This window comes from Polypterus senegalus, chromosome 17 (assembly GCF_016835505.1).
Source record: "Polypterus senegalus isolate Bchr_013 chromosome 17, ASM1683550v1, whole genome shotgun sequence".
NCBI classification, from domain to species: Eukaryota; Metazoa; Chordata; class Cladistia; order Polypteriformes; family Polypteridae; genus Polypterus; species Polypterus senegalus.
Genome location: NC_053170.1, coordinates 18,920,873 through 18,930,245, shown reverse-complemented (window position 1 = coordinate 18,930,245; position 9,373 = coordinate 18,920,873). Strand labels below are relative to the sequence as shown.

Genomic DNA, 9,373 nt, shown 5'->3' with positions numbered 1-9,373 from the left:
GATTCCCTGAGATGTTTTTATATGTTATTGAGATGCCATCTGAGTATTCAGGACCAACCAGTATTGTATCTGAAATAGAAATGGGTGGGAGGACTAGTAAATTTGGTAGAGTTCTTATAACTACATTTCTAATTTGAAAATAGTAGAAAAATTGTGTTGCCTGTAAGTTAAATCTGAAACGTAATTGTTCATAAGATACATGATATATATATATATATAATATATGAAGTTCTCTTAGTGTCTTAATTCCAAGCATTTTCCAAAGATTAAATGCTTTGTAGGTTTGAGAAGGTTGAAGAAGGTGATTATTGTGTAGTGGAGTAACAGATAAAAGCTTCTCTGCTTTGAAGTGTGTCCTGCATTGGTTCCATAATTTAAGTGATTGACGAATAACTGTCTGCGGTGGGCTGGCACCCTGCCCGGGGTTTGTTTCCTGCCTTGCACCCTGTATTGGCTGGGATTGGCTCCAGCAGACCCCCTTGACCCTGTAGTTAGGATATGGCGGGTTGGATAATGCATGGATGGATGAATAACTGTATTATTGAAATATTGATGAAAGTTGGTATTTACAATGGCACAAGCTCAACTAGAATTTAAGTTAAATTTATTTAAAAATGATCATCTTCAATGAGAGAGTTAATTTTATATAAACTAAATTGAAGGTCATAATTAAGATTTATGGAGTTGTGGAAAGAATAACACCATTAACCTTGTCATTCTGGTAATAACTGAAGCCAATGACACATTACACAACTTCTAGTTGCCGACTGCGATTCTTGATCTGGTCACTGGACCATGTCAGTTCACTTGACTTAAAATCGCCAGGCATTTTACATGACTTTGCAGCACAGTCGTGCTCACCCCTTTTTGTGACAGCCAATAATGTGCCATATGAAGGTTTTAACAGGTACGGAATGTTCAGCCTCAATCTCAATCCCCCACCCCCCCCATCTTTTTTTTTTCATTCTGTCCTAGCTCATAAAACATTAGACATCAGACAGATGAGCATCTGTTCTGTTTGTGAGTTTTAAAACACTTTACAGTATTCCTCATCGCTGCAATATATGCATTGGACGTACTGGTGAGCATTCATTGGTTCACCAATCTCTCGAGAACACAGAGCACACCTATGTTTGATTTTGGTGGAGTGAAGGGTGGACTAATTGACTGCTGTCTAAGAATATGTACAGTAATTGAGAATTTGAGTTAAAAATGCTGGAAAAGTTGTCTAATGTGACATGGCAGTAAGCAAAAATGCTAATAATAAATCCATGTGAAACAACATTTATTTATATAGCACATTTTCATACAAAAAAATAGCTCAAAGTGCTTTACATAATGAAGAAAAATAAGACAAAATAAGAAATTAAAATAATACAACATTAATTAACATAGAATAAGAGTAAGGTCTGATGGCCAGGGAGGACAGAAAAAAAAAAAGAAACTCCAGACGGCTGGAGAAAAAAATAAAATCTGCTGGGGTTCCAGGCCACGAGACTGCCCAGTCCCCTCTGGGCATTCTACCTAACATAAACGGAATAGTCCTCTTTGTAGTTAGGGTTCTCACGGACGGACTTGATGATGATTGTCATGCAGACTTCTGGCTTTTAATCCATTACTGTTGGAACATCATGGTGCTTTGAGTAGGTGGTGGAACACCAACTAAACCAATAAGCTCTTGTACAACTGTCCCATCCATACTATCTATAAGTATATAACTGCTCTCTTGTATTTACCATTTTTATTACCTTTAATTTTTAATTAAATGCTAAAATATGTTGTGTTTTGCACTTATTTATTTATTGTTACCTCTCTTACCCACTTTCAAGGAAATTGAAGCCATTTTTTTTTTTTTTTTAGTTTACTTACTTTGCTGTATTAACGACATTATAATGTTTTTGTGTCCTCCCATCATTTTTAATTTCATGAGCAACGCCATTTTCTCTTGGTTTGTATATATGGGTTGCTATGAAGGAATGTCTGTATAATTATATATAAAAGACAGTGAGTTTGACCACTGGGTTACCCAAGTTTGTAAATTATCTTACAAAAAATGTGGACCTTTTGTTTTGTCTCTTTCTTTGGTTACAACTTTGCTCCATTTTTGACTTCATTATTCAGTTCTGTCTTGGGTTTTGCCTAAAGTATTTTGATTTCTCAGTAATCACTTAAAACTGCACTTCTTCTCCCTTTCCTGTTTCCTTTGTCATTGTGGTGTGCTTTTCTTTCCTTAGCACAACAGCCAGAGTTCTATAATGATTGCTGCAACACACAAATGGCAAAAAAAGGTGAGGCCTTCAAAAATACAAGCCAGAATCCTACCTAGCCTGCCCCAAAATAGTTCTCACCCCAGGGGAGCCCGACCCTAGGAAATTGAGAGGTTTAAGCCGTATCTAGGCCTCAAAATGCAAAGGACAGCCTTAAATATCTCCAAATATGTCTCACAAGAGGGAGTGCCATGAAACTCCGGCTTGAACAGAGAAACGTCCCACCAGAATCTTTATAAAAGATGATTTATTAACATAAATACTCAAAAAAAAGAAGTCAAAAATGTCTTACTGCAAAAAAGCCTCAGCAAACAAAATCAAACAAATCAGAATTCCCAACACTATAGTAGAAGCCACAAAAACCAGTAAATACAAAGAAGGAAATGATGAAAATGAGAACTCGCCAAATCACCAAGCACATTCGCAATGAATGACAAAGAATTGCATTTCCCATAAGTCTTTATAGGGCTGGGAGCAGTCCCTCTATGATGATGGACACTTTAAATAGGTGCCAGGGGTGGAACATTTGCTTTCCCATTACTAGGAGGCTCTGCCCCCTGTTCGATTCGCTCGCCATCTCCTGAGCAGGTGCTACGTGCTATCCACTTCGCGGATCTGCCACTCGCGTATGGGAATGCAGATGTACAATTCAAACAGATTGTTATTTTCATGCAAATTGTTACATATGCATAATAGACCTAACTATTTTACATCACAGCAAGTAATCAACCATAGTAAAACGTAATAAATTGAAAGAAAATTGTGTTTCATGTTGCATTAGAGGTATTCGTTGTGTTATATGTTTTCGTTCTGTTTGGCTTTGAAATGAACACGCAAATACTTTTTAAACTTTCACTTTTACTGTAAAACTTCAGTAAAAACTATTTATGAATATTGCTTTGAATTTTGATTCCGTGTTTGGACTTGCATCGTGACAATGCAACATATAACTGCCCGTGAGTGAATATCGTTTCTTTCTCTCTAATAAATAAATCGACTTTTTCGAATGTTTGCCCTGTGATTTGTTAATTGTCATAGCAAAAGCTATTCAAACAGGAAACTGTAAACATTTTAATACAAATGGCATTTCAAGATCTTCTTTGTTGTCCAATGTTATCTGCAGAAGATGTGCTACATTGCCTTTCTTGCTGCCTGTTAAAATTTTACGCGTCATTGCCGTGTAACTGATCCACAATTTTTGCATTAATTCGTTTGACGTCATCGTTTCTCAGTGCTAGGATTGCCCGTGTACTCATTTCTTCTGTTGATAACCCTTGGTGATGAAATTCTTCAATAAGATTTGGGCATAATAAGTCTTCTTTTATTGGGAACTTAAAGTGAGGAAGACGTCAAAATTTATAAGAGCTAACAGAGCAGGAACTGTGTCTGTCAAAAGCATTCACACGAATGAGAGGTGAGTGGGCTGTGGGCGTGATTGAAAATGGTTGAGAAGAGGGCAGGACTTGAATAAATCTCTTGGCAATAGTCTTGTCTCAAGATTTTCCTTTATAATAGAGAGACAATATCAAACTCCTGTCAAGCATGCTTTTAATGTTAGTTATGAAAACTAGTAGTCGGTAATATCTGTGCTCAAGTTGTTAGTCGTGATGAGACAGCAAGGTGATAAGTAGTACTTTATTGATACTTAATGGGAAATAAATGTATTCACTTGGTGTAATGTACTACACAAAGATAAAGAGTGCCCGCTAGACCAATGTTACCCAATTAATTAGACAATATGACTGGTACTTCCACAAAGTGAAATCTTTCTACCATATTTAAAAACAATCCTAATGAGAAATAAAAAAAATACAATTTTTTAGGTGGGTCTGGTATACAATACAACCTCGGAAAGGAAACGAAGATATGATTACTGTCTCTTCTGCACCCTAGCTGGATTATTAGCCCATTCAAGCTAAATAATATTTGGTACAGAAATAATGAAACACATCCCTCCTTATGATTTGTAGCAAAATCCTTATAAATTGAATAGGATACGATCATCAATAAATGGCTGTATCAGCCCTGGGGACAGAGCTGTCAGACTTATTGTTCACATTTAGGAAACACGCAATGCATTTGTTAGCATAAGAGTGGCTGGCTGGCATTTATATTCCCATCAGTCTCATGCAAATTTTCATTTTGGAAAGGGAAACATTGTGTCAAAAGAAACAGGTTGGTCACAGGAACGGATATAGTGTTAGCATTTAGGTGGATGGCATTTAAGATGAATCTGGAATTCCTCACCTAACCTGGTGAGTTCTACTCTGTAGTACTGTCAAACTGAACAAGGATAATGAACGTACAATGATTTTTTTTTTCTTTCAGCTTGACAAAGGAAGTGGTTCACACTTGTCCTACCATTGGCAGCAATGTGGAGGAAATTGTGGTGAAGAACACCCATTTTTTGATGTGGGATCTTGGTGGACAGGACAGCTTGCGGGCTTCCTGGAACTCCTATTACTTTAACACAAAGGTAAATATTGTTAGATGATGGACATGTGAACTTTGCAGTTGGAGCTGATCATTTTCCTCCTTAATTAATACATTTATTCTTTTTCTCCCTTTGTTCTTCTCCCCAGTTTGTTGTTCTGGTTGTGGACAGCACAGATCGGGAACGAATTGCAGTGACAAAAGAAGAGCTTTACAAGATGTTGGCACATGAGGTAATTATCAGAGGGTGGCGATGGGGAGATTCTTGGGAGTGTAACTTTTATCTTATAACTTTAAGACATTTGTTGATTTTTTTGAAAGGGGGGGATACAGGCATGCCAGCCCAGTTACGGTGGTAATCATGTCCAGCGGGGATTTACTCTTCTGTCTGTTTTCAGTTAGATTTGATTAAAATCTTTTTTTGTTGACCATCTGAACATTTCTTGATGTTTATATTTTCGGCTGGATGGGTTCCTAGGAGATAATGAGATACTAAGGACACCATTAAACAAGGACAGGACTTAAAAGTAGCTCCCTGACCAAATGATTTATTGATCTGTGTTTGTCCACTATGCTATTTCTGTCAGAGTGGAGCCCCAAATCTAAGTGAACACTCTTCACTTTCTCTCCTAGGATCTTAAAAATGCTGCAGTGCTGATTTTTGCAAACAAACAGGATGTGAAGAACTCAATGACAGCAGCGGAGATCTCCCATATTCTGACCCTGACCTCCATCAAAGACCATGCGTGGCATGTTCAAGGGTGCTGTGCACTCACAGGAGAAGGGTGAGTATGGAGGCCAATCAGATGGGCTTAGAAGGGGCTTAAAATAAGAAATAAAAAATCAAAGTGCTTCTTTTGGCACTCTCTCCTTGTCCTTATGAATTTATTTTCCCCTTCTTCCAATTAGGTTGCCTGCTGGCCTTGAATGGATGCGTGCCCAGATTATGGCAAAATAGAACCTGACCTGAGCATTCGATAGGTGTGCTGTAGAAATGACCGGTGCATCGTTACCTTCCAAAAACACTGCGGCACCACATTCTCCTAACAGTATTTGTCTTCTTAAAACTGTGGATTTGAGTAAATCCTAAGGCAAAGAGAGATCTTTGGTGTGAGGAATATGCAGGAAGACATGCATGTCTTGTCTTGGACTCTTAAACCAAAACCTGAATGGGCCTTGTGTTAATCTAGGGCACATATCAGTGTGTGTGCTCGCTCAGCAAACTGGAAAATGGAAAGGGTGGTCCACACTTGGACACCAAGGATCACTCAATTGTTCTTTTCCTAAAGTGTTTCAAACAAACTGGGGGAAAAAGTGGATTGCATGTTCCTTAAGGGCAGACGCTTGGGCTGCAAGATGAGCTTCATGTGACTGGGACAGTGTTGCTTGAACTGGGATGGACTGGACTATGTGCTACCTCAACTGAAGCTCAATCTGATTATTTTGGGGTGCATGCTGGAAGCCCTATTATCTGACTTGACCAGAGTGTTCTGGAAATGTCGGTGGCATTAGACTCCCCGATATGGGAGACCTAGACCTCCGCATTCCCAAATGTGAACCTTATTTTCATTGTAATGCAGTTTTTACTTAAACACTACATCTTTTATATTTTTGTAAAGAAAATAAAAAATTTGGTTCAAATTGCTACTCTTCTCCTGGTTTGGCCTACTGCATTGTGTAATTTGGGGTACAAAAGATGCAGAGTATGATCAGGTTTACATTTTATAGTTCGCAAAATGGTTGAGGCATGGATTGATGTGCCTTTGTCCGTAAATGGCACTATATATAAGAAGACAGATTGATGTTAACAACAACAACAACATTTATTTATATAGCACATTTTCATACAAAAAAAATGTAGCTCAAAGTGCTTTACATAATGAAGAATAAAAGACACAGTTAGAAAATAAAATAAGTCAACATTAATTAACATAGAATAAGAGCAAGGTCCGATGGCCAGGGCGGACAGAAAAAACAAAAAAATTCCAGACGGCTGGAGAAAAAATAAAATCTGCAGGGATTCCAGACCATGAGACCGCCCAGTCCCCTCTGGGCATTCTACCTAACATAAATGAAACAGTCCTCTTTGGATTTAGGGTTCTCACGGAAGGACTTGATGATGATGATGGTCACGTAGACTTCTGGCTTTTAGTCCATCAATGTTGGAGCATCATAATGCTTTGAGTAGGTGGTGGTGGCGTGGGGCGCCACCACAAAAAAAACGGAAAAAGAAACGGAATAATTCAGTTTTTAGAACTGGTGTCACTGGAGATCAGGAGCCTATCCTGGTACCAGTGTGGACACCAAGACTTACTGGTCGGCACATCTTCACTCACTCACTCACTCACTCACTCACTCACTCTTAATCGGTAACAGTTGGAGATGCCGATCATTGTAAGCTGCGCATGTGATGTGAGAAAATCCTCATTGTAGAGATTGGGCCAGGGTTTAAATCCTGTCTCTTGGAGATGAGAGGTGATCTACATCTGCACTGTATGGTGCCCACTGAATGACTGTAGGCGGCAAGACCTCAATCAGGAAAAAAGGCCATAAAAAAATAAAGCACCCTCATGTACATGCAGGTAGAGTTTGGTGATTTAGTGTCACATCAGGCATGTTTTGTTTAGATCATATCTAAGGTGTCCCAACATCTCATCCAGATTCTTCTTAAAGGCTGTCAGAGTTTCTGCTTCAGCTCATAAAGAAGAGCTTCCTGACTTCAGTCTAAATGCACATCCCCATAATTTCCACTGATGTCTTTGAGTACGAGAAGCACCTTTAAGCGACTTTATCAAAGCCTTTGAAGATTTTAAATACCTGAATGAGACCCCCACACAGTCTCCTCTGCCGGAGACTAAACCGGTTTAATTCTCTTAGCCTAATGATGATAATACATTTTATTTACATAGCGCCTTTCCCATGCTCAAGGGACTTACAGAATATAAGAAAGAACGGCAGGATATGCAGTATATAGCATTGTACAAATCAAATAAATAAAGAAGATTACGACAGTGAATTCAAAGAAAAAGAAGAAAAAAAAGCCTAACAGACAACATAATTGATGGTCCAACACACACACACATAACGGTTACATGAGCATCTTGACAGAGAGGTAAACTTAAAGAAGGGTAATAAAGTCAAGTAGAGCTAAAAGCCGTCCTGAACAGATGAGTTTTGAGTTGTTTTTTAAAAGAATTCATGGAGTCAGCTGGCCTGATTAATTTCGGTAGGTCATTCCAGAGTCTGGGCGCTCGCCATACAGCTGAAGGCCCTGCTGTCACCCATGGAGTGTAGATTAGTGTGGGGCACAACAAGCTCAGAGGACCTTAGTGGGCGGCCAGGCACATAGTGATGGAGAAGGTCACTGATGTAGTTTGGTGCGAGGTTATTTAAGGCTTTGTAGGTTATTAGTAGGATTTTATATTCGATTCTGTAAGACACAGGGAGCCAGTGAAGACGGAGCAGGATGAATGTTATGTGCTCGCTGCTGCTGGTTCGAGTAAGGACGCTTGTAGCTGAGTTTTGAATAAGCTGGAGCTGTGATAGAAGATTACAAAGGGCACCTGCCAGCAGCAAGTTACAATAATCGATGTGGGATGTGATAAAAGCATGGACAGGTTTCTCAGCATTAGAAAAGGAGAGGAAGGAGCGAACACGGGATATGTTACGGAGGTGAAAGTAAGAACGTTTCTTAATGTGATTTATATGGGCGAAATAAGAGAGGGAGGAATCAAAAATGACTAAGATTCTTTGCAGTAGAGGCAGGTCTGATGAGATCATCACCAAGATGGATTGGGAAGGAGCTCATTTTATTAAGTTGCATTTTAGTCCCAATTTGTAGGAGGTGAGTTTTGTTAAATTTAAAGAGTTAATTTTAAAGAATTCTGCTCCATCCAGGTATTAATTTCATTGAGGCAGGTTGTGAGCTGAGAAAGCTCTGATGAAGTTCCACTTTTAACATTGAAATAGAGTTGAGTATCATCTGCATAAAAATGATAGCCCAGTCCAAAGCTACAAATAATATGGCCAAGGAAAGGCATATAAATAGAGAAGAGAAGAGGGCCGAGGACAGAGCCCTGAGGAACTCCTTGTGTGACTGGCACTGAGCTGGATCTGCTGTTGCCAAGACTAACAAACTTTTGCCTATCAGTCAGATAGGACTTGAACCACTGGAGGGCAGTGCCAGAGATACCCAGCATGTTGTCCATTCTGGACAGTAGCATGTCATGTCTGACCTGAGTGTCAAATGCTGCACTGAGGTCTAACAGAATTAATATAGCCTGTCATAGTAGGACATGTCCTCAAGTTCTGGAATGCTCTCGGTTGCTCTTCTCTGCACAGCTTGAAGTGCTGCTCTGTCTTTCTTGAAGTGTGGTGACCAGAACTGCACACAGGACTCCAGATGTGGTCTCACTAGTGCATTATATAGTCTGAGCATAAAATTCCAACAGTTTTTGCGATATAACCTAACATTTTATTTGACTTTTTAATTGCTTCTGCACATTGCTTAGTTGATGAAAGCATTGCATTTGTCATTCCAACAGATGGCACATCAACAAACATTCGCAAAAATAAAATGCCTTGCACTTGAAACATTATATCAACATAAATTAATCAAATCCTTTCCAATGGTTACTTCCCTTCTTGTATTTATAATTGATCTTCCTATTCCC

The 9,373-nt window shown here is 39.0% G+C and overlaps 1 pseudogene; it reads left to right on the top strand.

The window, feature by feature from the left end:
- Window positions 1-3,755: 3,755 nt before the first annotated feature.
- Window positions 3,756-6,345, top strand: LOC120517897 (annotated as a pseudogene).
- Window positions 6,346-9,373: the final 3,028 nt, after the last annotated feature.